The sequence below is a fragment of the Agelaius tricolor genome, unplaced genomic scaffold, assembly GCF_023055355.1.
Source record: "Agelaius tricolor isolate 1412-34295 unplaced genomic scaffold, bAgeTri1.0.p SCAF_7, whole genome shotgun sequence".
NCBI classification, from domain to species: domain Eukaryota; kingdom Metazoa; phylum Chordata; class Aves; order Passeriformes; family Icteridae; genus Agelaius; species Agelaius tricolor.
In genome coordinates this window covers 14,384,390-14,392,770 of record NW_027269267.1, presented here as the reverse complement: position 1 = coordinate 14,392,770, position 8,381 = coordinate 14,384,390, and the positions used below count along the sequence as shown (strand labels likewise).

At 43.3% G+C, this 8,381-nt stretch overlaps 1 long non-coding RNA gene across 1 annotated transcript; it reads left to right on the top strand.

The window, feature by feature from the left end:
• The first annotated feature begins 2,582 nt into the window (after nucleotides 1-2,582).
• On the top strand, nucleotides 2,583-6,929 carry LOC139591915 (uncharacterized). Its single transcript, XR_011679795.1, has 3 exons — nucleotides 2,583-2,695; nucleotides 3,576-6,096; nucleotides 6,460-6,929. It is a non-coding gene; the product is annotated as an uncharacterized lncRNA (long non-coding RNA).
• The last annotated feature ends 1,452 nt before the right edge of the window (nucleotides 6,930-8,381 follow it).

The window sequence follows — 8,381 nt, the reverse complement described above, 5'->3', positions numbered from 1 at the left end:
AGGACTGAGGATACCTGGGGATGGACCACACCTTGAGGCACCTTGGCCTGAGCCTGTCTCTCCACACAGGATGTGGGAAGAAGCCACACGTCCATGGCAAGGCACCCACGGTGCTCAAGCTTGTGGATTGCTCAGGGGCTGCAAGTGCCCAGTTCTGGAGCAAATGTGGAATGTGTGTGTGCGTGGAGATTAGGTCAGATGATGACTTTAGGCTCTCATCCTACAAAGGGAGAATACAAAACAATATTCTTAATCTGAAGAGAAGAAAATAAGGGAAACAATTTGGTTTCCAAATTGTTCCAAATTGGAATGACACAGAATTGCTGGGCCACAGACAGGAATCAAAGCTGCCTTGAGTCCTTGCTTAACTCTTGTATTACATTCCCAGCCTTCCTGCTCCAAGCATCCTTTTGCTTACTACTGAGAATAGGAACTAAGGTTGTGCATCATCTTTAACAAAAATGCCTCAGATGATCCAAGGCATTGGGAATGAGTTCCTTAAGCCTTTTGGCTGGACCCCACAAGCTCATTTCAGTTGTGGAGCATTTCTGGAGTGTGTTGCCCTTCTGTACTGAAACAGCTACACAGATCAGGACCTGGGCACAAAATTCTCTCCATGGCACCCTAAGCTCCAGGTCTGCCCATGGCCTGCCTTCTCCAGCCATCCCTGAGCTCCACTGAGCACATCTCTGCAGTGACTCTAGCAGGCACACACTGTCTCTATGGCAATGAGAGACAGGAAGAGCCTGGGAAAGATGCTGCAGAAAGGACTGTCTGGCACCAGGAGGAGACAGCAGAATGTGCAGGAGACCAGAGCAAAACATTCCCTGCAGGCTGAGGAAAGTGATGTGGCCACGGGATGACAATAAAGAACCCAAAGGAAAACAGCAATAAGTGTCAGTTTGCTTCTAGTCAGGTTTTCCTTACCATAAATGTTTTCATTACCTTTTATTTATAAGGGATTAAATTTTAACCACACAGTACTGTAAAAAGTGCTTACTGCACACCACCCAGCTCAATCTCCATCAGGCTCCTGAAAACTGTGAAATGTAGCCTTTCCAGCTCTCTAGTGCAGAACTGCACTGCATGTTATGTACTTTTTTGTGGCACAGGAAGGGTTATTATGAAATAACAAGTGCTGCATAAGAGTACTCTCAGGTGCTCTCTGTATTTGTGTCAGGCTTTTCCCTCTTTGGAAGAACTGCAGTTAAAAAGCATTACATTAGCATAAAAACCATATTTAACTAAAAACATAACTACTATTATAACTGATGATTCAGAACAGGAAAGGAAAGAAAGTAAGACTTCTAATTCACTCTTACCTATTTATTGTTTCCTTTTTAACACTTCATTCAGACAAGAGCAGTGAAATGGCCTTGCCAGGCTCAGTCTCTGTTTATAGCTACCTTTCAGTACTCAGGTACTAGTGCCTTCTTGCCTCATATACAAGAATAAAGGAAGTATGTTGAAAAATGTACATGTTTTAATTTTGTCAGGATTTGACGTGTCACTAGAGAAAAATGCAGCAAAAGTCTCTAAGTTTCTGCTTCTGCTATAGACCAAACTACTGATCATGATCAAGACAATATGACAGGGATTATTAGTCACATTAATTGTTGCAATTCATACTCACAAATTGGTTTTAATCCTGCATGTAGCTATTTGCTTTCAAAATCCAATAAAACAGAAAGGTCAATTTTTTACTTAAATCACTAAAAAGAAGTTATCTACAAAAGCTGCTGAATTTCATCTCTGTAATTTCAGGGGACAGATTAAGAAATAGGGCAAATTTTTACTTGCACCAAGTAAATTAAGAAGAAATGCAGCATGTATTTGCAGGCTTATTCACCGGTGCTGTACCCCTACTGCATGCTCTTTCACAGCCACCTATTCTCTACAAGTGGGTAGGAGTGAGGGAGAAAGTGGGAAGAATGAAATATTGGGACAAGAAGTATGTAATCCTGAAGTCACTGGAGAAATCAATACATTGGTAGTATATCCAAGTTCCATACTTGTGTGTAAACAAAAGACCAGGATGTATATATAAATCTGCATACGGTATATGGGACTTCTGAAACAACTCCCTGAGACATAGATTGCTGCCCTACTGCTGTGCTTTTCAAAACTCACATCTTTTCTGAGAGAGAAAATGTCTGCACCTAGCAGATTCTAACTTTGTGTGGGTGTGTAACCGACTTGGTTACCAAAGAAACTAGTTCATGTTCTACACCACTGAAAACTAATATTACTATCAGAATAAATAATTGGAAGGAGAGGAAAGGAGAGGAAAAGGGGAAAAAAATAAAAGAGAGAGAGAGAGAGAGAATTACTGCACTGCAGATTTGTAACAACCAATTAATGGCCAGGGAGAGAAATGCCATAGCCTCTGTCACAAAATTTTCAGTCTCCCTACACCAACCAAACAAGCCTTTGCTTTCAACGCAAATATTTCAAACCCAAGCCTACACTGCTGTGTTCACGCACCACTGCACTGCCTACACGACGTGTTTTCTGCATAAGTGAAGGAAAGTTGCAGACATCTTGTACTGTTGCCAAGACACTCTGACACTTGCTCAGAGACACTCTGCTGCTGCCGCTGCTGCTCAGGAATCCTCTGACTCCCTGCACTCCAGTGCCGCACCTGGGCACTCCCCGGCTGCCTGCACCTCCTGCCTTGCTTTTCCAGCTGTGGAAGGTGAACAAAACCCCAAAGAGCAGAACCGGACCATTTCTTTGGGGCAGAAATACTCTATTAGTTCATGCTCGCTATGCTGGCAGGGTAACACCCATATGCTTAACGCAGCCTCACGCCAGCACCACCAGCTGCTTTTTTCAGGGATTTTTGGCCGGTTTTCCCAAAGTGCCACACCAGTGCTCTGCCCGTGTCCGGCGGCAGCTCCTGCGCGGTGCCGTGTCCCGGCGGGGCGAGGCGGGAGTGCCCGGCAGCGCTGCCCGACACCGCCGCCCCGCGGCCCCGCCGCCTCCCGGGCTGCTCGGAGCGCCGGGAGCTGCCGGAGCTGCCCGGAGCTGCCCGGAGCTGCCCGGTGTGCACGGAGTGCCCGGAGCTGCCCACAGTGCCCGGAGTGCCCGGAGTGCCCGGAGCGCTGGGAGCTGGCCGGGGCGCCGAGAGCTGCCCGGAGTGCCCGGTGTGCCCGGAGTGCCCGGAGTGCCCGGAGTGCCCGGAGTGCCCGGTGTGCCCGGAGTGCCGGGAACTGCCCGCGCCTCCCTTCCCGCGTTCCCCTCTCGTCCCGCGGGGAAGGCGGCAGAGGAGCACTGGGAGCCTACAGCGAGTCTGAGGCGAGGGGAAAAGGGAAACAGAGGAAAGGAGAGCAAGGAAGAGCGGAATATTCGGGATCTGATATGGACGTAGCACACAAGTCACCTCGTGCCCGGTAGAGGCGGGGATGCGGCCCCGTCACACGGCCAGCTTTGGCCGAGCGCTCCCCAGAGCCAGCGAGCCCCTTGTAGGCTCCTTCCAAGAACTGGAGGCAAGGGGACCCCCACAACATCGCAGTCAGTGTAAATGGAAGGCGCTGTTATCCTCGTAAGAATTAATCGACTCCTTCTTTTCCCAGGTAATCCTCTGTTTACAGTCTGTGGCTGATGCATCAGCGGGCTGGTGGCATCCCCAAAGAACGCTGAAAGCAGCAGAGACGCAGCAGCAGCAAATGGAAGAAATTACAAAGCTTTACCAAGAGACACTGGAGCTTAGCAATCACCCTCGACCCTGAACAACACCTTACTGAAGGTTTCCCTTTTTCATTACCTTTTTTCTCACATCTGTGAGTTTGATTGTACTAAAGCCTGGCCACTTTTCATATCCTACTCCCTTTTCTCTATCAAGCTGCAGCTAGTTTCACCTTTGCCCAGGTCATTCCATGCCACCTGGACCTCTCGCTACAGATTAGTGACCCAGGCATTAGTGTCACTTATCTTGATTTTCTCTTTCACTCAGAGGATCTCCCAGCCCTGACAAGAAGACAGATAACAAATTTCAGAAGCCAAAGCTGAGTTCACCCTCCTTCCTGCAGCTGTTCTCCACTCAAGCCCTTTCCTCCCATACTTTTACCCAGACAAAATTCTGCTTCCTTGCTCTCAAATATGAGTCTTCAGGCAGTCAGACATAGCAGTGAGGGAAGGGCAAAGTTTGATGTGCAAGAGGGTGTACAGCTATGTTACTCCTGAGTCTTTTCTTTAAATCTTCTTTCCTCTCATTCCAGTCACAGCAAGATTCCAGCACCTACAGCAAAAGACACAGGGTCTGGCCTCCAGGGAACAGACTCATTCCATATGCAGCTCTGATTCCTTCCTTAATTGACCCTGGACACCTAAAAAGGAATGGCTTAATCCTAAAAAAAGCTAATGTGTCAGCATGCAAGTAAAATGTATCTTTACACTAAGGCCAAATTAATGTCATTTTGGGACCTGAATTTAGGTCCCAAACTGAACATTTCAGTGCCTGACTCTGCAACATGAATGCTCTTTGATACATATCTGCATATAAATTCTGGAACGGGGCTGGGGGTGGGGCAGGGGCAGATGTCTCTATAGCAAATGGCTTCCCACCCCCACAGGAGTCCCTGAATGCATTATCATCAGAGGACCCACTGAGAGATCTGAAGACTTAATATACAGGCTTTGACCTCACAAGCTGAGGAGGAAACTTTCCAAGGGAGAATAAAACACTCCCTTTTCTGTGATTGTCACTAGTCTTCTCTGGCAACAGAAGAGACACAGGAACACAAAGAGGGGTGATGTATGGTGATGGTGAAAGACACTTCTCCCTGTTCATTTTCCACTCCTGTAAGTAATGTGTTCCTCAAGACCAGGATTCATCCTCTCACTGTTTTATCCTGCCTGCTGGTCCCAGTTCCCCTCTGCACCATTATTCTCCATCAACTGCCTAAGATTTCTGTATCTTCATGCACCTCTCTTCCTCTCCATTTTAGTCAGGACAATTCACCTTCCATCATATCAGAGAAGGATGCATTAAAAGAAAAAGAAAAAGAAACCCAGGAAAACAATCCCCCTGAACTTCGCAGAATTGCCAGGGACCAGAGCAGCCCCTGGCTTCCAAAAAAAGCAATTGCAAAGCCCCAAACTGAGCATGCTAAATACAGTGTGGTTTAAGCAGCCATCTCTTAGGAACCATCTGCTTAGCATGTGCAAATAGTGACTTTGGAGATTATTATGATTTACTGAATTTTGGAAGGATTTTACAGGAACAGCAAGAGAAGGCTCTAAGTATACTGTGACATAAGTATTACAGAATAATGAAACACTGATTTTAGTTTTAGGAATAGAATTCATCTCCCATGAACCAAAATGTAAGCTTGCAGCAGCCTTGAGGGAAAAAAAAAATTACTCTTAATGATTTCCTCAAATGTACAGTAAATTTCATTGAAATATAGAACAGTCTTTCCTTGTATGATATTCCCATGCAGTCAAAATAAAGTGTGTGCTCTCAGGTGCAAAGCCAAACTCAATTAGTATTATACACAAACCAGAATATACCCTGAATGCTGATCAGAGGCAGGCTGATGATTCATACTGCCATGGTCTGCACATTCGGATTTGCAAGGAAAGCCAGTGTACAGCTTGATAAGGGGTTTTGATCCAAAAATAGGCACAGATGTGATTTTAAACATTTGCCTTAGAAAATTAGGTTTAGACACTCTGCTTTAATTGTGTGTCATCTAATGCTGATGGGCACTTACCCAGGTAGAACACCAGCTCCTCAATTAAAATGTAAAGCAACATGTAACATTTACAGTAATGTAATTCTATATTCATGAGCAGAAAGAGCTGCTTGGAATGCAGCTTTCATAGAAAGCAAGCCCAAAAACCCTATGAAGATCAAATGTGCATCATACAGTAGCATAATTCCCTGCTTCTCTTTTTATCCCAGAAACATCAGGAACAATTGGAAAATCAAGCCAGACCTATGAAAAGCATGTAAGAGACAAAGGAATCCAATGTTTTCTTATTTTCAATACACATCTGCTTAATTATCTGATGGTTCTGAACTGAAAATGTATGCCTTAAGAACAACTGACCTCTCTCAAAGACTGCAGGCATTTCACCTGCTCATAAAAGGTACACCTGTGACTTTCTAATGTGGGTTTTCTCCAGCACTGTACAATCATGCTTTGTCATGAGAGACTTTTAGTGCTTAAAAATAAAAACAGTCAGGCTGTTGTCTTACCCTAAATACAGTACTCTGAGAAACCTTCTCCTACTGTCCTGCATAGTCTTTACATGGCAGTGTGGGGTAAGCAAGTAATGGGATATTTTAGGAGCTATTTTATTATGGTTGTGGTACATTTTTAGTGAACATGTGTTAATATAAGGGGTGTAAAAATGGCAAATCCCTTGGATTATGATAATGTAGCTGTTTTGTTTTGTCTGTTGTTTTGCTTCTTAAAGGTCCTAAGAAGCTCCTCTTCTATTTTTCTCCAGATTATAGCCAGTTCCTGTCTTCATCCATGGGTACTTACAGCAATGCAGGGGAAAGATGTTTGTGACAGACAGAAAGGACAGCAGTGCAGAGGTACAGCAGCTCAGAGGTACATCCAAACTGCTGACAAACACATCCCTGGTGCATTTTTCTGGTGTTTGTTGAGAGAGCACTGGTGCAGGGCTGTAACAATGCCCATCTGGGATCCATGTTTGTGGGAAGTTGAAAATGGGCTGGTTTAGGAGTAGGTAAAGCTCACTTTCCCTTTACAATTCATTCTATTACTTGGCTCATGACAACATTTCAAAACAGTGATAAAACATAACAAGGTGTAATGTTAAGGATGATCTTACAGTAAGGGTTCTGAATAAAACTGCACTGGTTTATCATACTGTTTCCTAAATGCTGTTAAATTGATGATTATGGTCATTCCACTCCCTGTAAGAGGCACACAACCTTTATAATTCCAGTTTTAAAGATGTGGAAACTGAGGCAAGGAGAGAATAAAAGTGAATTGCCTACAGCAACACAGCACTTGTCGAACCTGATTCCAGCAGCTTTCAGTCCTTGGTCTGTCATCTGTGCTGCATCCTATAAATGATGCAAAACCCCTGTGATATCGTCTAAAATCTACTCAATCTGATACCAGTCCATAAACACATTCTGAAAGACTGGAGAAAAATTACAGGGTTTTTTAAAATGTCCTTTACTGAAGGTCCCTTACTTTATAGCCAACAACACTGTCAATATGACTCAATATGCAATCTAGATGCAGGTGGAATAATGTGACAGAGCAGTATGAAGACAATTCTGAGTCAGTGTGCTGTCCCAAAGGTGTACATCTGTAATATATATTTAGATAATTGTTTTTACTAACAGCTTTAGAGACACAAAGCCTAGCCAAAGGCTGTAAAGGGGATGTAAGTCAGAATATAAAGAAGTAAAGCAGGGGAGAAATGGGTTGATCAGGCCTGTCTACACAACTTGGCTGCTCTGCCAGGGACTTCCATCAAACCCACATTTTCTCTTGAAAGAGAGAGTAGATGAGCTAAGAGGGAGCTGTTCACTGTGCTCAGTAATGAGTCTCTCTGCATCCACAAATCACAGGGTATTTTTCTTATACTTCATCAGATGTGGAAGTGTGACATCTAACCTATCCTTTGCCCACATCTTGGAGTCACAGAAAATAATGCTGTCTGGCAGAGTCCTCAAAGATTCCTAGTCCATTCTTCTACACCAAAGAGGGATAGCAATACTTACATCACACCTTTTACATTTATCCAGCTTTTTAAAAGCCACTAGTACTGGAAAGCCTGCACCCTTCTCCACATTACTATTAGAAAAATGTCACCATCAATAAGCATTTTTAACTTCCAACTCAAACATCTCCAGCTTTTATTTAAGCCTATGCAAATATATATAAAATATATATAAAATATATATAAATAAGCATTTACATATGTTCCATAAACACAGTGTATGTGAATATGTTCACATATACATGTGCACTTATGTGTGAATATGTATATATTTATTCCTAAATCTGAAATCAGATGCTAACCTATTTTAATAGCTCCATGTGTTTTCTTCTGTTTTCACTTGCAACCTACTTCTTTTGCCCATTTTTGTATGAAGGCATATAAACAAAAGAGAAACATTCACACTATTCTAGGAGTTGCACTCTGCCAAAAATCCCAGTATCTCCAGACATATTTACTAAACTCCCAGTTAATGTTTTGTTTTATACTAAAACTTGTCTCTTAAAGCAGTGCTTTACCTTTAAAGTAGAGATTTTATACACTTAACTGTGATAGTTAAATGAAAAATACCTATTTTCTTAAAATAATTTATCCACAAATGAAAGTTTTTTTTCTATTTTGGTCTCTTGAACCCTGAATATTATAATTCCTTTTCTAGTAGTATT